Genomic DNA, 27,434 nt, shown 5'->3' with positions numbered 1-27,434 from the left:
AACACAGATACTGAGACACCTTGGACCTTGGTCCTCCTGTGCCACTTCCAATCTTCAGCTTTCAGGGGAAAAAAAACACAGAATAAACCCAGATAGAAAAACAGGCCGACAGATGGTACAGGCTCTGTGAGAGGGTCCTCTGTTCCCTCACTCCAAACTCTCCTGTCTTCTTGTCATTCTTTCTACCTGGAAATCTGTAGAAAAATGGCAGACCCTGCCAGTCTTGGTGGTGCACCCTTCCATAGATCAACCCTTCTGTCCATAAGAAGACTTTTCTTCTCAACTTAAGAGGTCCCCTCTCTGGGTTGTTTTCCTTCTCTCCTGATTTTATCAGTGCTCAAAAAATTAATTAATTTCCTGCCATGGTGTTGTGTGTTTACAGTAGTCAGAGGCAATTGGTCAGTCTGAGATAGAACAAAATGGCATTTACTAAAACCATCCTACAGAAGAGAAAGTTTCATTTAAATGGAGTGAGAAGTGCAGATGCCAATCCTGCTACCAATTGATAAATATTGTCAAGGTTATCTCTTCTCCTTATCTATTTCTATTACTTGTGCAATGCCCAATCCAAATTCCAACTTTAGGGAAGAGGTGTTTGTTTTCATATTCCTTGACAAGATGGCTCTGAAGTTTATGTGGATGAATAAACAGATGAAACCAACTAAGGAAAGAAAGTCTGTAAGAAAAAGGGATGGGTAGATACATGCTTTGCCTTGCATCTCTAGTTTTAAAACTATGATACTCACATGGAAAATAAAAATGAATGCCCAATCGATGGAAATAGCTTCATACTAAAATACATTCCAGTGTATTTGTGGTAAAAGATAAAGGATTTATGGTAAAGGTAAAAGAATCGAGAAAGGTAAATGATAAAGAGCTCCCTCGCCCCTTCTGCTATGTGAGAATGCAGGGAGAGGTCAGCTATGTGTTAACCAGGAAGAGGACCCTCACCAGACGCTGAATCTACCAGCACTTTGCTCTTAAACTTCCAGGCTCCAGAACCTGGAGAAATGCCCTGTTATTATAAGCTACCCCATCTCGGGGTCATACCAACCCAAATGGACCCTCCACCCTCACCAATCCTTAACACTACTTATTTTGTGGAAGAAATGTTGGTGCATGTTCTGGAAACACAACTAAAAGTACATCATCGTAGTTTATCTGTTTACTTGTCTACCTCTCTCACAAGTTTGCAGCCAACCATGCTGTAAACTAAGAAAGAAAGGCCCAAAGAAGTTGAGAGAGATGCCCAAGGTCCGAAGACTGTAAGTATTCTTTATGGCACAGAAGTCCCTGATGGGTGATGTTCTTAGAATGAGGACAGGCTGACTTCTGTAAAACCCTTGAAAAATCTTCTTCCAGTTATTAATACAATTTGCTAATATAAGCAAAGTCACTCCTACACATACGTGTATGCATGTGCATGTGTCAAGTACGTACACACACACACACACACACACAGTTTCTAAATGGAAGGTTTAATTTGGTAGCACACTGCTGTTAGTTAAATGATCCTGCAACCACGAGACATATCTCTCGCTTATCTCCCTTTGGTTAAATGTTTTGAAATGAGTTTCAAATGGGGTTGGCTCAAATGACAGCTCTTCATTTCACCTTGTTTCTGCAGATGCCATTTGTGGGAATGTTTTATGATTCTGTTAATTACCTACATCAAGAGGTTATTTTATTGTTTCTAGGAAGCAGAGTTATAAATGTAAATATTCCGAGGCAGCAAATTTCTTGAGCAAACTAAAATGATGAGATATAAAATCAATGCATATACTTGATTTAGTTAATAATATCCTAAAATATTCTTCAGACACATATCTATGCCTGGACAAATGGAGGCAGATGGTGTGCTTTAAAAGCAAAATGTCCAAAAGATGTGCACTCTGGTACTTAAATGTCTTTTAACTTCTCTGGGCCTCAGTTTCCTCATCTCCAAAATGGGAGATTACAACTCCCTGTGGTATTGTGAGGTTAAATAGGTTATTGCATAAAAATATCTGACAGTTATAAAGGTATAAGTGCTGTCTTCTGATTGAGTGCTGAGGAATTTTGTCACAATGATGAACAGCTAAAAGTCTAAGTCCTAGAGCTGTATCGCCTGTGTGTTTATTCTGACATTACCCGTTATTAGCTATTACCTTGAGTGAGGCTGCTTGAACCCCTTGTACCTCAGCTTCTTTGTCTGTAAAATGGGTAACAATAGTGCCAGTTTCATGGTGGCATGAAGACAGAATGAGATAATCCATGACACTGGCTTAGAACAGAAATGGGCCCATAGTCACGTGAATAATGAGTGTTCACTGCAAACAGGTGTATGTCCATTCCACAGACGCTCACTTATGCACCTTTATGACCTAACAGTGTAGAAATAAGGCTGATTTCCTTTGTTTCATTTCGCTTGCCTCCATCTGGCTGGACCCTTCCCATCTAATTTTTCTTCTGTTGTGTTTCTCAAAATGGAAAATAAACACCTTAATTATGAATAAAAATGGAATGTTTCTCTCCTAGGTATCAATAAAAATGATTTTTTTTTTCCCTGAGGAAAAAATACTCTCTTGACCTCCTGGCAAATCCGGGCATCAGAGTCTTGCTGTGCTCAGCATGAGGGGCTTGGCACATGCTAAGAACTGCGATGTGTATGCGCCTCAGCAGCTCTGGGCACAGCGAGGGGCCCCTGTACCTTGGACAGGCGTGGGAGCAGCTCGATATGCTAACACAGCCTGAGCCTCTCTGCAGAGCTCACAAAACTGAGAGGACAGCCCCTCAGCCCATGGTCACCAAGAGACTGTTTTACATGGAAACATGTCCTCACCCCACCTTGGGAGAGATGGCTCAATTCCAGGAGAGGGGAAAAGCCTAGATTTGGGAGCCAATCCTGCCTGGGTTCAAATCCCGGGTCCACAGTATAAAACAGCACAGCACGACTGAGGACAGATTCTTTACCCTCTCTGAGCTTGAGTCTCAGCATCCATAAAGTGGGAGTAAGAATACTGACCTCAGAGCAGTTGTGAAGCATCAATGAGAAGAAGCAGGGGAAGCACTTTTGCCAGTAGCTGGCACATAGAAACTGTGGGTATGGCTTCCCAAGCCCCAGCACTATTTCTGGACCATTCCACAGATGACTTGTCCAAGAGCTATGAAAGATCTGGAGGCTCCAAAAAAGAGCTTGCTCTGCATCTCGCCTCCAGCTCTTTGGAGTACAGGAGGAACTGGCTCTTTCAGTCCCATACGGCCTCGCATTTTCAGATCCCCAGTCAATTTAGGCTGCAGGGCACAAACAGAAGGCAGACCTTTCCTTAGCACAGCTCAGTTACCTTTCATCTGGCCCAATTTTCTTCTCTCAGAAGTTTGCTAAAAATGTCAAGAAGCAACCAATACACATCATTATTCTGACCTTTTTCAACCGTTTCCCCCAGAGGGGCAGACCCAGGGGACATAGGGTCTCACTTCCAAGGCTGTTGCGAGCAATAGTTTACAAATGTTTCACCACATCATAAGAAGGGTCACCAACTTCCCAGCCTGCAGTCTCTTCCTACTGTTTTCCAACACATGGCTCCTGCCTGGAAAGCCGAGATCACACGTTCTGCTGGAGAGGGGCTTCACAGCACCGTTTCACTTCTAGTTCCAATTCCACATTAGAAAAAATTGGGGTTTCAGCGGCTCTCACAGAAGAGGAACTGGAATGAAACAAAGTCTCCAGAGGCAGACATTCTGGATTGCAATCCAGATCCCACTGTTTACTACTGCACCGCCGAGGACACTCTACCTAAGTGTGCTCAACCTCAGTTTCTTCATCTGTAAAATGGAGATGGTGATCACCATAGCCTGCTATTGCACAGCTGTGAATAATAAATGAGTCAATGCATGTAAAGTACTTGGTAACAGGCATGTAGCAATAAGCTCTCAATAAATGTTAGATCTGGTTACCACTAAACACCTGTTATGTGCTGGGCATTGCTTGTGGAAAGATCATGAATAACAAGCAACCCATTGTCCCCAGCCTCCTGGGGTTTACAGTTTAGAAGCACAAGTATGAAGAATATAATTGCATTTGCCATTGTTTGTACAGCAAGAATGATAAAGTCTGTGAAGGAGATGATTTCGAATTATTTGCATCCTCAGCCAATCAGAGTCCCTGAATTGAAGAGAGACACAGAATCTACATTCATCGCATTCTACGTGGAAAGTAAATCTAGAAAAAGTCAGTCATGCTTGCTCATTCCACTTCATATGATGCTTTAAAGTAACCTGCACTTTCACATCTGTACAGTGGCAAGATGACATTGTAACTCAAAACAGCCTTCCCAATCAGACTGCCTGGGTTTAAATTCAAGCTCTACCATTGACCGGCTTTGTGACCTTGGTATGTTTCTCCACCTCTCTTGGCTTCAGTTTTCTCACCTTTGAAATAGGCATAATAGCTCACCATGCTATTAAGAGGGTTCAATTAGCTGATACCCATAAATTACTCAGAACAGATCTTAACACCTAGTGAACACTCAGTAAGTTGCATTTTTATTATTTCTTTTGAACTTCTCAGCAGACTCATAGGAAAGGCAGTTATTGCCTCCATTTTACAGATGAGGAAACTGAGAGGCTCCAAGGAATAACCTAACAATCTGCAAAGCTGGAGCTCAAACCCAGGTCTCCTTGCTCCACATCCATTGTTCTTTCCCCTACTACCAATGCATTCTCAATTAGAAGAAAAAAAAAAAACAGATGTTATCCTTGAAAAGTCAACATGTAAAGGGTATAAAATGTTTCTGAAAGAGGGAGGCTATTTTGGCATATAATGGAGTAAAGTAGCAAAAGAAAGATAAAAGAAGCCAAAGGTTTTATTTTAAAAGATAAATGAATAGCAAACTAGCTGGCTTAGAATGAGAGAGGCTAAGAATATTTTCCTGCATAATTAAATCTTTAAAGATTCGGTTAGAGCACCATAGTTTACATCAGGTTAAAACAAAAGATCACATTAGCAAATTGCACAAGCTTATATGTGGTGCTTTACCCACCAAGCAATTATTAACAAGCCAATTTTAGAGAGTTCGTTCAGACTATCACTGTAAGATGAAAGAGACGGGACATTTAGGGTGCTAGATTTTTTTTTTAAGGCAGGACAAACACAAAAACAAAAACCCCATTTATTCTAACACTAGTGTTTATCTAGAAATTATAAATTTTGATTATTTTTTTAAATCTTGGTGAAATATATGTAACAAAAATTCATTGTCTTACCCATTTCTAGGTGTGTGGTTTGGCAGGATTGAATCCATTCACGTTGTTATGCAACTATCACCACCATCCAGTCCCAGAATTCTTTTCACCTTGCAAAACTGAAGCTCTGAGCCCATCAGACAAAAGCTTCCCATTCCCCCTCAGAATTATGATTTTTTTAAATCAAATCAATTTTGGATCAAGATCATGTTCTTTCAACTTATCCAGTTTTTGTTTTTGAAAACAAAATTTGCTATAATTTGAAAGCTTTTGCGAATTCAGGTACGATGTGGTTCATCCCAATTAGCAAGTCACCCTGTTCCCTTAGAAGTGAGAGGAGACCACTGCTGTCTAATGTCATGCCATTATTTTCTATCACGGCCCCAGCAACAATTCTGATGTTGGAAAGTTGAACAACAGAAGAGAGTTGTTTGTAAATCCAGACCAGATGAAAAGGACAGAAGTTTCCAGAATCCATCTTATCCATTCAATAAGCTTATCGTCTGATGTCAGTCCCATCCATTGAAATGGGATAAAAAATGGAGAGTTTTGTGCATACACAAAACCCACTGACAGTCTGGCTGTTCTGGGAGAAGGTTCTGGTCAACCCAGCCCACACCCGATCATTATGCTTTCAACCGCATTTGCCACAAGAGGCAAAATATTCTAGCTGCTGTCAGGGCCCTCAAAGACACTTCATAACATCCAGTTCAACAGATAACAAGTCACAAAGACACTATTCTTTGCAAATGACAATGAATTTTTCATCTCGGGCTTTTGATGTGTCAGGACAGATATTTAGAAGGAAAAGCCTTTATTACTTCTAATCAAAGAAAAGAGGCTTTTTTTAAAAAAAGCAAAATTTATCAGGAGTTTCTTCAGGACAAACTGTGTGACCCCGGGCTTTGTTCCTGGAGAAGAGATGTCTTTGAGGACAATAGGAACTGCAACAGGATCGTCTGATTGTCCCCTTCCCCGTGGGCCCAAGGCAGCCCCTTATAAATGGGCTCCAACCCCGCTGCGGAGGTACTGATGAAAATAGTCAATCACCTCACATTTATTTGGCACTGTGTGGTTCCCCCGGGTATCATTTCTCTGCTCTGAGCTTTGTAGGCACTGCCGTTCTGCTTGCTAATGACATTAACAGGAGGATGGTGTCTCTGCTATGAGCAATGGCCATATTCAGCAAAAACACTTGGTCTGCTCCAGATTCACTAAATGATACACATTCAAAGAGTCCCTTAGAACAAACTGCGGTTCGCACACCAATTTTGACTTTAAAAAGCACTCAAGTAGAAATACCTGTGTGCATGCATAAGTTTGTGTGCGTGTGTGTGTGCATGTGTGTGTGCGCTTCATCCTGTGGGTCCTGTTTATGTTTATGTTTATGATTATGCATCCAACACTTTAACTCACGTACCTTTTCTAGGGAAAGCAGGTCAGAGGTCAGGACAGCCTGTGCAGGCTGCCTCTCAGACGAAGCCTACCTCCATGAGCTCTGGCCACAGTCATTTTTTCCATCTGCTGGCCTCAAAGATTCAGTGCAAATAAAAACCTCCGAAGCATCTCGGTTCAGCAACACTCACTTGTGACATGCTCACTTTAATGACACAGTAATGTCGTGCCCCTTGGTGTGCCGTTTTATTGTGAGGCTTAATCAAAGGCAAAAGGAAATAAAGATGTCTGGCCTGGGCGCAGGTGCTTCTTTGTCCGAGTGTGTTCCTGGGGGCGGGAGAGTAGGCACAGGCGTCGGGGGGCTGTGCACAAAGGCTGGGCTTCCCAGGTTCTTAGCAGTTGTTTTTTTCAAGGAGTCCAGAGGTTTGCTCTGAGTCTGTGCGTGTGCTTGGTATAGTCCTATATAGACTCCAGGATTAAAGAGAAAAGGAGAGAGAATGAGAAAGAATTGGTTAGGAAGCTTTTACACGGGTTCTTTCGTAGTTTGTGTGATATGTATATGTGGGTACGCACTTGTGGTGTGTGTGTTTGAGGGGAGTGTTCACATGTTTTGTGTGCATGGGAGATTGCTAGGGTATACACACTGCTCAGCCAGACTGCGGCAACACACAATGTGTGTCTTCATGTGTGTTGCCTGTTTATGACATTTGGGTGTGTATGTTGTGTATCCATACATGTGATGTGGGTATGTGTTCACAGCTTGTGTGTGTGTGATGTGTATGTTTGCACATGATATTTGTGCTTGCATACAGTAGTATGTGTGCATGTGGTGGCTGTGTATAATGCACTCACATGCCCATATACAACCAGTCCTGTCTATAGGTTCTGCATCCATGGATTCAACCAATCACAGATGGAAAATATTAAAAAATAATTGCATCTGTACTGAACATGTACAGACAATTTTCTTGTCATTATTCCCCTAACCAATATATTATAGCAACTATTTATGTGTTGTTTATGTTGTATTGGGAATTGTAAGTAATTTATAGAGGATTTAAAGTCTACTGGAAGATATTTGTAGGTTCTATGCAAATACTATGCCACTTTATATAAGGTACTTAAGTATCCATGGATTTTGGTATCAAAGAGGAAACCAAACTTCTGCAGATACTGAGAAATGACCATACATATATGGCAGAGTTCTTTATAGCCCCTGGGATTCAAATGTGTTCACTGTACAGAAGTATAATATATTTATAGGAACGTGCCTATCAGGGCTGATTATATCCCTACCTGCTGAATTATGGCCACCCATAGCTATTTAAGAGAAAAGGGCAAAAACATTTAATTTTAGCCAAACACACAGAGGTCACTGGGTTTGATAAAATTTTTGAAAAAGAAAGGAGGAAGGAAGAAGATTTCAAAGAATCCCCGAATTAGGATTTTTACCTTGACATAAATGTTAGGATTTAAGGGACGCTGCTAATTAATCACATCTCTTCCCTTAAAGGTTCCAGGCCTTTTGACAAGATAGACCCAGATGTACGGAGCTGAAATGATCAACTGTATTTCCAGTCTCCCTGGAAGAGCTTGCATTGATCTGTCACAGGACTGACCTGCACTACAGGTCTGAGCAGTCCTGCCGAGTTCATGATATGGAGGGACAGGGAATGGACATGGGCTGCTGGGAGACAGAACCAGAGGGGCTGGGCTTTCACAAACCTGACTTTCCTCTCAGCGCAGTAGGGACAGAAGAAGGACAAGTTTTCCTCATGAGTCTTCCATTCCTCCAAAGGCAGAAGTTCCTACCTTATGGATCAAGACAGGAAAAGCACAGAGTGAGGGGCGAGGGGCGCAGAGGGAGAGGCAAGCCTGCGTTTCCATTGGAGTTGGTGTGACACCTGTGTCGCCTCCTTGACTCACGCAGCCTCGCTGGTCCTTCCCAGCATCTCTATGCTGTGCCAACTTCTCTTCACCGCCATCATTGTTCTAGACTTCCACTGACTATCTTCTGACTCTTGTCACCACCTCCAACTGGGCTCCTACACTCCAGTCTTGAACCCTCCTTCCAGTCCAGACTATACATAACCCCTCTGTAGGCTACCTACGATTTTCTCATCATATAGAAATCCTCAGGTCTGGCATATGCAAATACATGCACCTGTCACCCTAGGTGATGGAGCCCAAACTCTTTGTCCAATTCATCACAGTCTTCCTCCATCTGGGCCCTTTTCAAATATATCTCTATTTCCCTTAAAATCCTCTTTTAACAAAATACCCATGTGAACTACCATCTCTCTACTTTTACACTAATGCCACATCTTAAATAGGTTAAGCATGTGAGCGAGTGACCTTCCCACAGCCCCAAAGAGCAGATCACAGGCGTGAAGCCCACCTCAGCCCCTTGCCTTTCCACCAGGCAGTGACCCTCATGTTTCTGGTACAGACACCTGGCCTCACCAATTTGACTGTGGTTATTAAAGCAATGCAATTCTTGTTCAACACCGCACCATACACAAAACAATTACAGAAACGGAAGAGGCACTGTGGTCCAAAGAAGCAGCAATCTATGCTACTCCGCAGGGAAAAGTGACTACAAGCTTGAAGATAGAAGCTGCATGCACATCACAGGACAGACACAGAGCTAATACTTTATTTTAAGGGAATTTTAAGAGTAAAATCTGACTTTCCATAAGTTGATGTCTATGTGCTCCTTTCTGATGGCAGATATGACACTGCCAATGTGCTCCAAGTGTCGAACCTGTGACCATAATGAATCTTCATCACTGGATTCTTTAAAAAGATGCCAAAGCTAAGGTGCCAAGGAAAATGTCTGCATATTCAATCCACCTGCTCATCCTTGATGTTGCAGATCAAATACCCCAGCTCCTCTTCAGTGTCTTTGAAACAAACTAGGCTTTGGAGCCAGCCAGGCAGGGATTCATATCCACAAAAACCACAACTAGCAAAGTGACTTTGAATGGCAAGTTGACATTGAGCCTTGGTTTCTAATGCCATCAAATAGAAGTAGTGAACACACCTTAGAGGACCAGAATAAAACAAAATAACCAGTAGACAGCATCTCTAACAAGGTAGGCAACTACAATCCTTCATCACTCAACAATGAGGATACGTTCTGATAAAAGCATCATTAAGCAATCGCATCCTTGACATCACAGAGTGCATTTACACAAACCCAGGTGGCATAGCCTGCTACACACCTGGCTGTGTGGTGCATAGGTGTTGGTATCACTTATTGCTTTTAGAGCCACGATGAGCAAAACAACACAAGATTAAATCAAGCACAAGAGAAAATGATGCCATCAAGAGAAACAGTAATCACAAGATGTATGAGGCTGCTGCTGGTGTAACCCAGCACACTGTTTTACAACACATTTTATTTTAATAAGTAGAAGGAGTACACTCTAATAAGGATAACAAAGTATAGTCTAGTTGTAGCATGAACTAGTCACATAGCCATTTTTTATCATAGTCAAGTATTACGTACTGCACATAATTGTACGTGCTATGCTTTTTTATAATCAGCAGCACCCTGGGCTTGTTAGCACCAGTCCCACCACAAACACGTGAGTAGTGAGTGCTTCATACTACTGTGTCATAATGGCTACAATGTCACCAGCTCCATTATAATCTTATGGGACCGTCATTGAATGCACAGTCCGTTGTTGATGGATACATTATTATGCAACACATGACTGTATTGATTTTCATTTAATGTCATTTCCTCTGTGCACTGTGCTGCTTTGCCAATGTTGCTGTCATGGTCCTTATACACTTCCTAGTGATATCTGGATGAGCATCCCTCTCCTCCTCTGCTAGGAGTTTCTCAAGGACAGGGGTTTTCCCACCTTTGTGAGCACTTATTTTATGTCAGGATCTGGGGTAAGCTCTCTACATATACTATCTCATTTAATTCTCACAACCACCACCAATTACCCCTATTTAAAATATGAGAAAATTGAACTTTATAGGGTTCAAGAAACTTGCCCCTGTTCGTAGAGGTGCAAGCAACACATCTGTTTTCTGCACCCATGTCCAAATCCAAGTCCAGATCCTTATCACTTTCCTATTCGAGAGCAAAGAAAACTTAGCCATCCTCCTGTCAGCCCTCCAATACACCCCAGCACATGAGTGGCTTAAATAAACATTTAAAAAGTGGATAGTACATAAAGGGATTCTGATTGCATACATACGAATACATGTTTTCCTTGAGGCACAAAACTGTGCCTGAGACATGATTGCAAGGGCATAAGTAACTTTTCCAGAAAAGGGCTCCAAATTTACTAGCTTCTGTTTCATAGAGGTGCATTCATGAAACAAAAGCATGGTTTATATCCCAAGGAGATTCTCTTGAAGGTCCGGAGGGAGGGTGTTCACTGCAGCATTATTTGTGGAGGCAGGAAATTGGAGTATCATCCCTGGGAGAGCAGACAGGCAAAATTCAATCAATGTTCACCCTGGGGTACAGCAATCAGAAGAATGGCTCCTAAGCAGACAGAGCAACATGGGAGCTTCTAAAGGCAAAGAAGCAAAATGATACCAAGTTCAGTGCTATTTACACAATTCTATCTGCAGAAATTAAAAATGCATACACACAAAGCACAATACACATTTCGGTGGTATGGTCGGTGACTAAGAGTATGGATTCCAACTCCAACTTCCCGTTTCAAATCCCAACTTGGTTGCTTAATAGCTGTATGACCATAGACAAGTTACTTAATCTTTCTATGCCTCAGTTCTTTCATCCATTAAATGGGTATAATAAGGATTATTGACTCATAAGGTTGTAATGAGAATTAAATGAATAATAAACACATAAATTTACATAAAGGACTTAGAACAGAGTCTGGCACATAGTAGGTTCTGTATGATATTTTTATTATTATATATTATAAATGCAAAGAAAAGATACACAGTAAACATTAGTATAAATGTTAAAAAGGAATGGAAGTGGATATGGGATTTAAAAGAATAAATAATGAGCAAATAAAAGGAACCTTGCAAAGCTCAGTGATACTAATTTACCATAAATTCAGAAATACTGATAATTCAATCATCTTTGGTTAGTGTTTTTTAAAAATCACTGGAATTGGGCTGGGGATATAGCTCAGTCGGTAGAGTGCTTGTCTCACATGCACAAAGTCCTGCATTCAATCCCCAGCACAAGAAAAAAAAAAATCACTGGAATTTACTGGCCAAGCTGTTATCAACCACTTGCCTCACTGAGTTAGAGAGTTATTTGCAAGTCACATTTGTAACAAGTCAACTTTCAAAGTTTAAAAGACTTACCATAAATTTAGGATTAATTCATACGTTTGAAAGGGTACAACTAAGCTCATTCTGCCCCAATACCCAACACCTAGACACAGAGTAAAAAAATTAACAAGCACTTATTAGATGCTTGCCGACTCTAAGCAAGATACAGAAATGGCTATGATGAAGAAAGAGGAAGTCATTAATGTACACTTTGAAAACACAAAATACAAAATTAAAAGGCAAGGGGAGTGGTACCAACTATAGCTTTTGAGGCCATTTTTAACTACTTACAGCTGCAGCATGGGGAAAGCCTTCATAGAGGAAGTGGGAAGCAGAACTGGCCCCACCAACTGCTTGAAAAACTTCTCTTGGCTTTTCCTATTCAGAGGTGGCCAAGAGATACGCCAGGAAAAAAGACCACTTAGCACAAACCCAATGACCTTACCCTCCACACAGGACATCTCATACTTTCTGGTACTGCAGTTAAAATGGGCCCATTCCCTGGAAGGTGAGGGAGCAACTGCACTGTGGACGGAAGGTAAACATGAAAGAATGGGGAGGGGCCAGTTTTTACACCAGTTGTCTTTTTTTGTGCATGATAATTATACATAATAGTGGAATTCAGTGCGACATATGCTCACATTCATGTAACACAACTGGACCAATTTCATTCCTCAGTACTTCCTCTTTTCCTCCGCTGCTCCCTCCCCTGGCCCTCTTCTTCTGTCTATCCTACTGGTCTCCCTTCTAATTTCCTGAGATCCACCCTCTTTGTTTTTCCTTTTTTCTCTCTAGCCTCCACGTATGAGAGAAAACACAGAACCCTTAACTTTCTGAATCTGACTTAGTTTGCTTAATATGATGGTCTCTGGTTCCATCCATTTTCCTGCATATTGCACAATTTCATTCTTCTTTTTGAGGAGGTGAAACTCCATTGTGTATATAGACCACACTTTCTCTATCGAGTCATCTGTTGACAGACACCCAGCCTGGTGACATAACTTGGCCACTGTGAACTCTAAACATGGGTATGTGTATATCACTGTAGTATGATGACCTTAATTCCTTAGGATAAATACTGAGGTGTGGTGGAGCTGGGTCCTATGATGTCTCCATGCCTAGTCTTTTGCGGAACCTCCATACTGATTTCCATGGTGGCTATACTAATTTACATTCCAACCAACAGTGTAAAAGTGTTCTTTTTCCGACACCCTCACATTTATCATGACTTATATTCTTTCTTTCCCCTCATTTTTTTCTTGGTGCATTATAGTTGTACATACCAATGGGGTTTACTGTTACTTATTCATAAATGCACTCAATATAACAGTATAATTTGGCAGGTGTCACTCCCCAGCTCTTCTCCCCTCCATCCCCATCTTTACCCCTTGGTCTCTTTTCTCTAATGATCTCCCCTTTGGTTTTTAGGAGACCCACCCACCAACCTTTCTTTTCCTTTTTTCTTTCTAGCTTCTTCATATGAGAGAAAACATATGACATTTAACTTCCTGAGTTTGACTTATTTTACTTAACATGATAATCTCTAATTCCATCCATTTTCCTGCAAATGACATAATTTAATTTTTCTTTATGAGTGAATAAAACATTTTTGGATATATATATATATATATATATATATATATATATATATCATATTTTCTTTATCCATTCATCTATTGGTGGATACCCAGGCTGGTTCTATAGTTGGACTATTTTGAATTGTGTTCCTATAAATGTGGCTATGCATGTATCACTGTAGTAAGATAACTTTAATTCTTCAGAGCAAATACTGAGACATGGTTTAGCTGGGTCATATGGTGGTTTCATGTGGAGTCTTTTGAGGAGCCTCCATACTGATTTCCATAGTAGTTATACTAATTTACAGTCCTACTAACCATGTAAACATGTTCCTTTATCTTCATATCTTCTCTAGCATTTATTATTATTTGTATTCTTTTTTAATTTTTATTTATTTATTATTTTTACATGAGTTTTATTATTATTATTATTATTATTATTATTTGCATTACAATTCTTTTTTTTTATTGTTGGTTGTTCAAAACATTACAAATTTCTTGATATATCATATTTCACACTTTGATTCAATACAATTCTTTTTTAATTTATTTTTTAGTTGTAGTTGGACTCAATATTTTTATTTGTTTATTTTTATGTGGTGCTGAGGATTGAACCCAGGGCCTTGCACGTGCTAGGCAAGCACTCTATCGCTGAGCCACAACCCCAGCCCAACATTAAAATTCTTAATACACATTTATACCACAATTTATCAACATATCTTGTATACAGAGATATGATAAATTGTGATAAATTATTTGTATTCTTGATGACTGCCATTTTTACTAGTGTGAGATGAAATTTCAGTGTGGTTTTGATTTGTGTCTGCCTGACTGCTAAAGATGTTGAACATCTTTTAAACATTCATTGGCCATTTGTACTTCTGCTTTTGAAAAAAAAAATGTCTGTAATGTTTTTTTATCCATGTATTAATTGGGTTATTAATTTTGAGGGTTTTTTGTTTGTTTGTTTGTTTTTGATGTTAAGTTCTTAAAGTTCTTTATACATTCTGGATATTAATCCTCTGCCAGTAGAGGAGCTGGCAAAGATTTTCTCCCACTCTGTAGACTCTCTTCTTGCTCTTGTTTCCTTTGCTATGCAGGAGCTTTTTAATTTGATGTCATCCCATTTATTAATTATTGGTATTATTTCCTGAGCTTTAGGGGTCCTACTGAGGAAGTTGTTGTCTATGCCTATAGGTGGGAATGTTGACCCCTATGTTTTCTTCTAACAGTTTTGAAGTTTCTGAACTTTGAAACAATGTTTGTGCAGGAGAGAGAGAGGAAACTGGTTTCATTCTTCTACATATAGCTCTCCAATTTTTCCCAGCACCAGTTGTTAAAAAGTCTTTCTTTTCTCTGGTGTATGTTTTTGGCATCTTTGTCAAGGGTCAGATGACTGCATCTGAATAGGTTTGTCTCTGGGACTTCCATTCTTTTCCACTAGTCCACGTGTCTGTTTTAATGCCAGTACCAGTACAGTTACTATAGCTGTGTAGCATAATTTGACATTGGGTATTGTGATGCATCGCTCCTTTTGCTCAGAATGGCTTTGGCTATTCTGGATCTTTTGTTCTTCCATATGAATTTTAGAAATTTTTTTTCTCTTTCTGCAAGGAATGTCATTGGTGTTTTTTTGGAAGCTGAACTGGATCTGTAGAGCACTTTTGGCAAGATGGGCCCTTGAACAATATTGATTCTGCCTGTTCATGCACATGGGAGGTCTTTCATCTTCTAGTGTCTCCTTTTATTTATTTATTCTAAGTTCTGTAATTTTTGTTGTAGGGATTTGTCACCTCTTTGGTTAAATTTACTCCTGGGGGGCACGGGAGTGAGGGTTGGTATGTTTTCTGGTTTGTTGTTTTTTTCAATCTACTGTCAATGGAATTATTTTTCTGATTCCTTTTTCAGCAGATTCATTATTGGCAATTGTCGTTGAATCATCAAATCATTAAAAATGACTGAACTATCAGCAAGAAGATATGATTATATGGTGGGCATAGTCCTGATTTGTTAGTACAAAAATCAAATACACAGATATGATTTTTTTTTTTACTTGTCCACAAGTTATCCAAAAACCCAGCGTAAAAAGAAGCACCATTGTTCTATCACCACTATTATCAGGATTCTTAGCAATTCCAGACTGCCATGGCCGAATCAACATAAAAGTCTGAAATACAATTTACACATACCAACACTATCTATGTTTTTTTTTTCATTAATGAATAACATGAAATCAAAACTTTGACTTGGCCAGCCTTCTTACTGGGACCTAGTGGGCTGGTTTTCCTTCCTTAACTTGATGGACTGGCATTCTTTAAAATGAATTCTTGTGAGGAACTCACATTCTTTTTGGGCCTTGAGTTTGTCTTTTAAAATGTTCCCTTTAGGGCTGGGGTTGTGGCTCAGTGGTAGAGCTATCGCCTTCCACATGTGAGACCCTGGGTTCGATCCTCAGCACCACATAAAAATAAATAAGTGAAATAAAGGTATTGTGTCCAACAACAACTAAAACATAAATATTAAAAAAAATGTTCCCTTTAAAGTCATGTCTTTCAATGCCTGTATCAATAGTTAAATTGTAGTGGCACCCCCCCTCCTCCACCAATGCATCTTAAGCTTCTCTAGAGACCCTCACCATAATTGTTCTTGTTAAGAGAATATCAGCAAAGATTTCTGCAAAAGAGCTCAGTGTGGTTAGAACTTTCTATTTCCTGTTGTTCTCTCTTGCAAAAACCAAGTTTAACCACGGACTTGATGATGTTACTCCTGCTTTTGTGGTAAATCCTCTGACTATTCTAAAAAATGAGACAAAAAGCACTTTCTGAGAACTCAAAGAAAAAATTACTTTTATGTAGACTCCTGCAAAAATGTAAATCTCAAGCTCCCCCCTCCCCCACCTAACTGGGTATAAAGTTCAAGGACTTTCTAGACTCATGGTCCAGAGAATTTATAGGTGATAGCCCCTCTGGATCCTGTAGCCAGTAAACCTGCTTCCTGCTAATTCTTCGGGTGTCCAGCCTCATCTGTCCTAAATTTAAAAAAAAAAATAGTATTCAGTGTTTCCTGTAAGGAAACTGTTTCCTGAGGACCAAACAACAGTGGATTTGGAAAGATAGAAATTATTCTGCCTCCATAGCTAGCACAGTCCAGTGCTGACATGGTAGCTCCAGAGCCATCAGGACCCAAGCTTCTCCATCCTCAAATGAGACCTGTGTCTTGGGGTCCCAATGACTGCTCTGTGCAGTTCCAGCCATGAAATCAACATTCCAGACATCCGAAGAGGAAAAGGAAAAGAGCTCATCATCTCTCCTCAAGGAAATATCTGGTGGTTTACACATTCCACTTCCTCCACGGCCAGTTATCCACACGGCCTCGCCTCCCTCAAAGGAGGCTGGAAAATGTCATTGTCATTCCAAGCAGCCATGGCTCATATAAAATGAGGGATTCTGTTACAATTGAAGAAAAGGAGAATGGATTTGGAGGATAATCAGCAGTCTCCACCACACTATTTCTGCATGAATTTTTTATGCACATTCATTCCCCATCTTGGGATAACTATTCCAGTCTCCTGTACAATTCCCAAATGTTACTATCACTAGGAGAATGAAAATGGAAATTCATTTCAGAATATTTCCAGTTTTCAAAAAATATGTGGTTTCGTGCTGGTAATTTCACGTTTGCTATCTCATTCAATTCTCTCAACAGACTTTAGCCTCACTAGGGGAAATTGGGATTCACAGCATCGATATGTGAAATGGGAGCATTTAAACTTAGAGCCCCCTCCCCGTTTTCTCCACTATGAAGTATACTCGATGAAATTCTTCTCCTCCTTAGAAATTATTGACTTCCCTTATTCAACTCTCTCATGACCAAGATCATTTTTCTGAAGCAATTGTAAAAAAAAAAAAAATCAGATTTCTACCACATGTCTATGGAAAGGTGATTGCCAACATTCTCTGTGCAAACCAGGAGTTCCCAAATGTTTCCATTCTTACTTTAAGACATGAATTCATGTTCTTCCTGCCCCTATCATTAGCGAGATGTTTTATTTTAGCATGTGCTGTTCAGAAGTACAGCATAACATTATCACTTGCTCTTGTGCCACATAACATTGGAACGGATTCACTTGGCTTCCACCCCAGAATAACACCCAACTTTCAGGATATGCTCCAGCAATCCTTCCTTCCTCTCAACTGTGAAGTATGTATCATCTGTGCCACTGGAATTTCAAGGCAATTGAATTTATAGTTAGAGCAGAAGATATTTATTGAGTATTTAATATGTGCCCATGGTGTGGAAATGATCTGAGGTGGAGTGGATTACCAAAATTATTATTCTCCCAATTTTACAGAAGAAAACACAGAACCTTAGAAAGATCAACTTGCTCTAGTTCTCATAATTAAAATGTAGAAGAGCCAGGACTTGACCTTGCTTTTCTTGGAGCAGAGAGCTATACTGTCAACCTGTCCACTATGAACCAGGAACCTGCTGAGGTGTTGGCAACCTATCAGGTAGATGAGGGTCACCTGAGGGATTGCAGTTCAGTGGGGTGAACAAAAACGTTCTTTCATTTGTACTGCACTGTGACAAGTGTGAGGACTAGATGAGACCCAACCGTTACTGGTGCCAGCAAGAGGGATTCCACACTCAGAATGTGAGATCTTGTGTTGTCTGCTGTATTTTATGTATATGGCCTATGACTCAACATAGGGACCAAGGCTCTTATGTCTGTTTCCTTAATCCCTAACACAATTCCTGACACACAATAAGTGTCCATGAAGTGGTACACACTGTGGAAACAGCTCTGCACTGTCAGAGTGAAGAGTGGATATCTTGACATATGAAGCCATTTAGGACCAAATCCACAGTTTTGAGCTGAGGTGTTACCTGCCCGGATTTGCACTAGTTCATTTTTCACTTCATAGTATTTGAAGATATTTGAATTAGTGGGACCTGAAAATCCAAGAGTGAGCAACAGCTCAGCTGGACTGTTTTTAACCCATGGCAATTTCTAAAAAGACCAAAGGAACAGACTTTGGTCATGTGACACAAGAAGCAGCCATGAGACAGAAGAATTCTGAGCAGTTGGGGAGCTCTGTAGTGCTCAGGACTGACGTTGTTTTCTTTCCTAAAAATGCTTGTCAAATGTCTCAAAATCCTCTCTCCAGCTGCAGAAGTGAAGGCATTACCCAATGACCAAAGTGGACATTTGAGAAAACCAGTGGACAGGTCATGACAATAGCAAATTGGAACAGAAATAGCTGAAGCTATAGAAATACGATTGATCAATTGATGAAGTCACAGCACTATGAATCTCCAGTGTGTGCAATTTCAGACAGAGAGACAGAATTCTCTGTAGTTGGGATGTCAACCTGAATAATAAGGAGGAAAAAAAAGAAAATACTTGTCAAACATGAGTGTATGGAAAGCAGCTGCTGTGGGACAAGAAAGAGAATCGACATAGTCCAGAGAAAATGCATGGTGACCAGTGTGGAAATAAATGAAGACCAATTAAATGAGAACACACAAAGGCTCTTTCTTCAGTGCTTGTTATATAGCAAGAGAGTCAGCCACTGTCACTTGTATTTGGCAGAGACTCAAAGGCAGGCAGAGGAATGGGAATGCATTATAGTGGAGAAAAAGAAAGCCTTCAGGTATGTCAATTGGAGGTTTGTTGACCTGGGGAAGTTGGCGGCAGGATATCCTACATGACTGGTTTGGAGTGTGTGTTAGTCAGCTGTCCTTCACTGTGACAAAATACCTGAGGAAAACAACTTACAGAAGGAAAGATTTACTTTGGATCATGATTTCAGGGATTTCATTCAGTTCATAGTCACTTGGTCCCATTGCTGTGGGCTTGTGGTGAGGCAGAACATCATGGCAAAGAGTATCTGATGGAACAAAACTTCTCACCTCATGGTGGCAAGCAAGCAGGGGGTGCGGGAGGGAAAAGGGCCATGGACTAGATAACACCCTTCAAGGACACACCTCCCCCATGACCTACTTCCTCCAGTGGTACCACCATCTCCCAAAGAGCCACCAGCCATGAACCAAGGTCTTTGGGAGACATTCCAGATCAGAACTAGAACAGGATGTACACTTGGCTTTCCCTGATTGGTCTTAAATTGGAAACAGGAACAAAAATTAGTGAAGCTGTCAGTGATTAATCAATCCTTGGCCTTTTGGGGCCAATTGCTACAGTGTTTGTCTTCCTGGATTGGTTGCTAGAGATAGCGATCTGACTTCCTGCACAGTCTGACTCAGAGATAGCAGACTAGCTTCCTGGGCTGCTTCCTGTAAATACCAAATCTGTTTCCTGGGCTGGTTTGTATAGATTGTGAATCAGAGTTCTATTTTTATATATGGTCCAGCCTTTGTCCTTTTGTATATTCAGAATCTCACCAGAGCAACACCTTTTAGGAAAATCTAATGTAGTACTGAAGTCAACATACCAGGGGCAGTATGACTTGTACCAAATTTCTTAACTTCTCTAATGCTCAGTTTCCTCATCTGTAAAATGGAGATGCAGCCTAAATATCTGATGAGAATCATATAGCAAAGTGTCAGTCCTGGAACATGGGGAGTAGTCAATTATTATTAGTGTGATCATTAGTAGTATCTTTTTGACATGACATGACTTAATCCAGAAATGTACTTGTACAAAGGGAATAAAACTCCAAAGGACATCATTCCATGAAAAAAAATCATATGGAGGGCTGGGAGGCCTAGCATGCGTGAAGCCCGGAGTTCGATTCTCAGCACCACATATAAATAAATAAATAAAGATCCATTGACAACTAAATCAATCAATAAATAAATCATATGGAGGGTTTACTAAACATGAAGAATATATTGGGGGATATAGGTCAGTTGGTAGAGTGCTTGCTTCACATGCACAAGGCCCTGGGTTCAATCCCCAGTACCACACACACAAAAAAAAGAATATATTGGGTACTTTGTATGATAATGAAAAGATTAATTGGGAAAAGAAAGTGAATTCCCCAACCCAAGAGAAGAATACCACCAGAAAATTGCCATTAATATCCTTAATATCTTATGTTTGATTGATAACTAATCTTCTTGAGAGTAAATTTATTCCAGAGAGAGTTATCTAGCAGCAATGTGGGGAAAAAGTACAAGGGAGGTTAAAACAGTTTGCAAACTTGTGAGATACAGAGGGGAAAAAAGAGAAAGAAATCATGACATCCTCAGAGACAGGCACTATAATTATGCCTATTTTATAGGCAATAAAATTGAGGCAGAACAAGTACAGAAACCTAATAGTCACAGTCAGGATTCAAGGAGAAAGTTTTGCAGCAAATTTCTATTTGCTGCAAAAAATAAAAAGGGTGAGGGTGGATTGTTCTCTTAAGAGCACACCACAGAGCAAGAGATACTTTGGTACAAATGAACTGAGAAGGTGGGTGTGACCAAATCATTTATAACTTCCAAGTTACGTGCTCAAAAATTCCCGATATTATGAACATCTGGCATCTTCCATTTTAGCACTTAAGGAACCACTGCAGTTCATTATATTGTCTTCCTGTCTTTTGTATTCTGTATTCTGAAGTGTTACTCACTTTCCTATCAGAGAAGATGCCTTAAAGAGGCAAATCATTCTGTTTTCAACAGCACCAAACTTGTGGCCCTGGCCCCCAAGATCCCAAGAACCTCGCCAAAACAGCTCAGACTGAGCTCAGGCTTTGGTTCAGAAAGCCTGAGTTTGTAAGAAAAGAAGCAAAACATCCACTAAAAATGTTTGCTTGATTTAACAAAGCACTTTGTACCTTCTGGAATGTACAAGTTGTTAATAAATTGCATTTCTTTTTTTATAGAGTACATTCCTAGTGTGGTGTTTTGGTTTGTGTTTTATGATAGGTGCTAGAGTTTCAGGGTTTGAATACGGGTTTCATTAATCCTTAATTTGTGCCTCTAGTTGAACATTCAAGACTTGGTTCATAGTGCCCTCTCCTGGAAGAAATGATGTCTCCTCATTTGTAAAACTTAGAGATAATGCTGGGGATGCTAGAAGACAAGGGAAGCTCCAGACCCTGCGGGGTGGAGACTCTGGCTCTGCACCTTGCCTGGGGACACAGAAAGGGGTCACACAGGCCCAGGTGGTCTACAAAACCTAGGCCCAGTCCTACCCCAGCAAATGGTGAGAGAGCTCAGGACTTCGATAGCTATATGTACATGCTTTTTTTTAATAGCTGAAGGAATAAAGGATATTGTCAACTGTCTGGTTTCAGAAGTCTAACCAGAAATCTAAACACCTGGGAATGAGTTAGATGGATTAATTTAGCCACAACAGATTGGTGCAAGAAGTCAAACAGAACCTTGGCAGCTTAAAGAAAAAAAAAATGTCATATAACTTAATACTTAGAATGACAACAGGAAATTAGATGCTCTACATCTCTTAAAGTTGGCTTCCATCAAAGCAATTGAGTTGTAAAACATTCTTTAGATTGCAGTTGCTAGATGTTTTTGGAAGATGTGCTAGTCTAGAAATGCTGAACTTCTCTAAAAGAAGGAAAAGGATATGTCATCGTTGGTGCCTGTTCACCCATTTTTCCAGTTCTCCTACAAATGAGGGCCTTCTGAACCTCCATGAAGTCAGGCATGGCCACATGGCTCACTGTGGCTAATGGAATATAAGAGGAAGTTGAACCTTAAAGAATCTATGCAATACTCACCACATTCCTCCTCCCCACCACAGGGTGAGCAAACCACAGCAGACAAATCCAACCCACTGCCAGGTTTGTAAATAAAGTTTTATTGGAACACAATCATGATCATTCCTTCACACTATGTGGTAGTTTTCAAACTATATCAGCACAGTTGAGTAGCTATAACCTATGGTCAATAGAGCCAAGAATATTTACTATCTGACTCTTTACAGAAAAAAAAATTACCTTCCCTTGTTCTAGATGGGGGGGTCTTGGAGAGAAAATGCCATCAAGCACAGCCATGTGGAACATGATGGGCATGTAGCATAAGACTTAAATAAGCCTTCATTGTATTATGCTGAGATTTCCCCCACCCCTGGTACTGGGAATTGTACCCAGTGAGGCTTTACCACTGAGCTACATCCCAGCTCCTTTTGTATTTTATTTTGAAACAGGGTCTTTCTAAGTTGCCAAGGTTGATCTTGAACTTAAATCTTCCTGCCTTAAACACCTGAGTCGCTGGATTATAAATGCATGCCACCATGCCCAGCATCAAAGGTTTTGAAGTGGTTTTGTTGCCTCGACATGCCTGAACCCATCCTGACTAGACACAAAGAAGGATCTCTGAGAAAAATACAAGAGGAGAGAGTATATACAGAATCTAAAAATACTTTCAAAGAGGCTCTCCAAACATTAGTGATGGAAAATATGCAAATTCAATGTCAAAGACATTGTTCTTTTACCAGGTACGGAATAAACACGATCCCCACATGCAAATGAAGGTATTTATCAGTTAAGCCAGACAAAGATGTGATATCCCCCTTCCAAACTCAAAATGAATTAATTTCCGTATCTAAGGAAGGAAGGCCAGCCAGCTTTAATCAGACACAGGTTTGTTTTTATGAGAAGGGCGAAGAGGCTCATTCCAGCAAATCCCAGGCACACATTGATAAATTCCCAAACTTGGACTCTCATAAAACTCAGGAGGAGCACACTTCCCGTTGCCTTGAGCCAAAGGCAGCACCTGATTTGTGACCTTCAGCTGTCCACCAGCCCTGTGGATCATTTCCTCCTAATAAAGCCTTAAAATTGTCATCATTTTCCTTACTTTAACATTAAAAAAAAAAAACGTTAAAGATTGATCCACCACTGGTTTGACTATTTTACAACTTCCCCCAGCTGGTTAAGATGAAAGTCATTATAAATAAAGTAAATAAGTGCAGCTTTCCAGGACATTTTAAATGGTAGCAATCAAAGCAGTCTCTGCAAAAGGAAGGAGAGGGGCAGGGAGGGAAAGAGAAGACCAGACATACCAGGCTATGAGCAACATATGTCACCCCTAAGGGACCAGGGTAAAGCTTTTCCCAGTGCCCTTGGATTGAATGTGGTAACTACATAACAGCTAGTTGGGGGCTCACGGGAAAAGGAGTGTTCCCTCCCATGTTCCCATCAGCCTTGACAACACATCTGGCTAAACCAAATAGCCCTTCCATGGACCAAGGCAGGATGCTGAGGACCGAGGAGTCATGGCTCCTCGTGAACTACTCAGAGTTAGAGGGGGTTCCACTGGACCCTGGTACCTACACAAGGTCACTGCAGATAGAGGACTTTCTGCAGAAAGGCAATTGCTGATCTAGGAATCAATTCAACTGCAACTGGGAGTGGCACGAGCAATGTGCTCAGTCCCAGCGATCGGTCCCCAGGCATTCTGTAAAGCAGCTAGATCCCCCTCATGCTATGGATTTGTGCTCCTCAAGATTGCTTCATTTCAGCTCAGAATGGAAGCTCTTCTGACTCATACAGAACTCCACACTGCCCTGGGCTGGAACAAGTATTCTCTACAGGCCCAGAGATTTAAATGGGAAGAAAGAAAGGGGTTTGGGGGTGGTGTTGTTTTTTATCTTTTGTTATTAGTTCCAGCCTTTTCTGTGAGACCCTCTGGTGATCTATTCCTTAGCAATAAGTAGAAATGCAACCCTTACAAAGGAAACAAGAGACATAAGAATGGAAATAGCCCCCAAGGTGGTGGCACATATTTGCAGTCACAGCTACTCCAGAGGCTGAGGAGAAAGATCGAAAGTTCAAGGCCAGCCTCAGCAACTTAGTGAGATCCTGTCTCAAAATAAAAAACAAAAAGGGCTGCAGATGTAGTTCATGGGTAAAGCAATTGCCTAGCATGCAGGAAGCTCTGGGGTTGGATCGATCCCCAGAACCAGGGTCAGGGGGGAATAAAAGAATGGAAATAAAGCTCAGTGAATGTGGTTGAATGGGGTCCAGCATTTCAGTTCTACCAATTCCGTGGGCTTGCTTGTTGCCCTCACAGATGACTTCAAACTAGTGCAGCTGCTAAAGCTTTGGAAAAAAACAAATGTTCAAAACAGCTTCAGTAAATTAAAGGTGAGATTCAAAGTCACTGGCAACTGAAGGCTAATAGAGAGATCTCAGAGCAACTTTAATTTAGAGAGTAACTACTCAAATACAGACCCCATGCAAAGTGATGGTCATGAGGCTAGATGGCAGATGAAGATCTGGAGATCTCAGAGGACAAGCACATGAAGTCAACAACAAAATAGAAATGTTAGAAAGGAACATAAAATAAAGTATGAAATAACTGTCATGGATGTGGGCATTCTTTTATTTAACAATAAATGTCTGCAATGTGTTGCTCATTGTTCTAGGATCTAAAGCAGGTCTCCCCAAAGCAGAGCCCAAAGGCCATCCTGCCTGTCTTGGCAAGGTCCTTGAGCTAAGAATTTTTTAGACATTTTTTTAGTGGAAAATGTTAAAAAAAAAAAAAAAAGCATTAAGACAGTTGCTCAAAGAACAAGGGACATTGTCTCTTGGACTGCAAAATCTAAAATATTTACTTCCCCGCTCTTTTCAGGAAAAGCATGTGCTAGATACTGATCTAAGAGTCAAGGACAAATTAAAAATGGCCTCTGCCCTCAAAGAACTCAGTTTGCTGTGAGCCATATAATCAGCATCAGCACTTCGTTCTCTTCTGGTTTTACATTTTAGAAGTAAGATAAAAAAAAAATTAGAAGAAAGCTTGTGGAAAGCTATAAAGATTAATCAAAGAACAAGAAGAAGAATTTATAAGAAAAGTTTAAAGGAATTTAGATTATTTATTCTCAAAGCAAAGAGTCCATGAGGAGACTTAAGAATAGTCGTCAAATATTTGAAGGGATATTATTAAGCAAAAGGCTTTCCATTGTGGACATAAAGATTAATAGAACATAGGCTAAAAAAAATTTATTATAGAGATGGAAGAATTCTCCTGGAAAGCTTTTCAACTTCTGCGATGAATTGGGAAATCCATTTCCTTTAAGCCTCTCAATCTAGCATGTTTTCTCATCTGTCTGGAACATCTTTCAGTGCTGTTGAGTGTCGTCCAAGCTCAAGATGAAAGGTAAACTACAAGCCTTGTGCCCGGGCCAACTCTCCAATTCCTCCCTTCAGACATGAGGGCTTTGCACAAGAGGAAAATTTTCTCTTCTCACTGTGGACCTCAGTTTGTTCCCTTGTACAAGATGAGAGCCTGACATGCTCTGAGACTGTGACTTCTTGGGACACAACCTTGAAATGGATCAGCCTCCAAAGAAAAGTGAAGGAGTGTAAATTATCTCATCACAGGCAAGAGGTCATAGAGACAAGGCTGCTTTATTTTATTTTATTTTATTTTATTTTATTTTGTGTGTGTGTGTGTGGTACTGGGGATTGAGCCCAGTGCCACTCATCCACTAAGCCATATCCCCAGCCCTTTTTATATTTTTATTTAGAGACAGGGTTTCATTAAGGTGCTTAGGGCCTTGCTAAGTTTCTGAGGCTGGCTTTGAACTCACAATCCTGCTGCCTCAGCCTCCCCAGCCGTTGGGATTACAGGTGTGCACCACTGCACCCGGCAAGGCTGCTTTATTCTTAATGTGAAGAGAGAAATCTAGGCTGAATATTTGTTATAAATTAAAGGCAACTACAAGGTGGAAAAAAAAATAGAATATGTTCCCTGGAGGAAGAAAATCATGCAAAACCTGAATGAGTGACTAAAGATTGTCAAGAGAAAGGAGACTGTCACTGAGGCACATGCAAAGAAACACATGAAATAAGAAGAATAAAGAATTGACATTTTATAATCATAGTCAATGTGATCGGGTGGGGTGGCCTTTGCCTCTTCAAAAATGTACATGCTTAGATAAGATCCAGATTCAAAATTCAACTACATGCTGTTTACGAGAAGCTACTAAAAACCGAATGACCCACATGTGGAGCATAAAAGGTTTAATATGGAAATTCTGCTGAAGTTTTTAAGAACAAAGTCTACTGATAGCTGCAATTAACCATGGAAGGTGTCAAAAAAACAAAATGAACTGATAGAAAGAAGATGAGATGAATGCATAAATCTGTGAAAAATGAAAATATAGAAAAATATGCATTGTAAAAGCTCAGAGATGAAGGTATGGATGTTCACTGAACAATTCTGTACGTTTGGAATTTTTTATAATAAAATGTTGGGGGTGGGGATAAAGGATTGGCTAAAAATAAACCAAGCAAGTTGTTCAAGACATCATATGATGGTAACAGGAGCATATGACAGAGCAGCTCTGTCTCATGATGGTCAGAAAACAAAGAGAGCAAAGAAGAGGCCAGGGTCCCCATATCTCCTTCAAGGAACACCTGCAGTGGCCTGTCTTTCTCTCACTAGACCCCACCTCCTGAAGATTCCACTTCACAATACCACAGACGGGCAGCCAAGACTTTACATGGTCTTCAAGGGGCATTGAAGATCCAAACCACAACACAAATATACCCAGTAAGTTTTCAATTTTTGTTGATTCTATGGATACATAAAGAAGAAGAGTTTTTTTTAATAAGTGATATTTGAAGTGTTCTCAATGCTGAGTTGTTTGGGTCTCTATGCTCTGCTCAGATCATGACTTTGATCATGATTCCCTGCTTCAGGAAGTCACTTTATTTGGATGTGCCCTCTGTCCTGGTGTGCCCATCCCTTGCTTTTTAGGAAAGGTCATAAAGAAACATGGTTTAAAGATAATTTTTAAGAACTGACACTGTTAGAGATTTCTCTCTCTATGCTGATTTATATCCAAAACTCTCCATCTAGAAGGATTTGTGTCTTAGAAGCAGGCAAAGGACTATTCCATATTGGAATGATCACGTCAATTAAACGCACAGCAGTAGTCATGTCAATTAAACAGGCCTATGCTCAAAGAGAAATATGATACAACATTGAATATATTTGTTTAGCTTGGGTATTTTGTCTTTTTTTTTTTTTTTTTTT

General features: G+C 40.3%; 1 long non-coding RNA gene across 2 annotated transcripts in view; it reads right to left on the bottom strand.

The window, feature by feature from the left end:
• Nucleotides 1-5,092: 5,092 nt before the first annotated feature.
• The window catches only part of LOC125616927, a 76,335-nt gene continuing 53,993 nt past the window's right edge, over nucleotides 5,093-27,434 (bottom strand). For both annotated transcript variants that reach the window (XR_007347710.1, XR_007347716.1), the window contains exons 4-5: nucleotides 8,344-8,430; nucleotides 5,093-7,077 (exon numbers count right to left, since the gene is read on the bottom strand). This is a non-coding gene — a long non-coding RNA (uncharacterized LOC125616927). The remainder of the gene's footprint in view (nucleotides 7,078-8,343; nucleotides 8,431-27,434) is intronic.

Source organism: Marmota marmota, unplaced genomic scaffold (genome assembly GCF_001458135.2).
Source record: "Marmota marmota marmota unplaced genomic scaffold, marMar, whole genome shotgun sequence".
In the NCBI taxonomy this organism is placed as follows: Eukaryota; Metazoa; Chordata; class Mammalia; order Rodentia; family Sciuridae; genus Marmota; species Marmota marmota.
The sequence above is the reverse complement of the archived record's forward strand: the minus strand, read 5'-3'. Positions and strand labels throughout refer to the sequence as shown.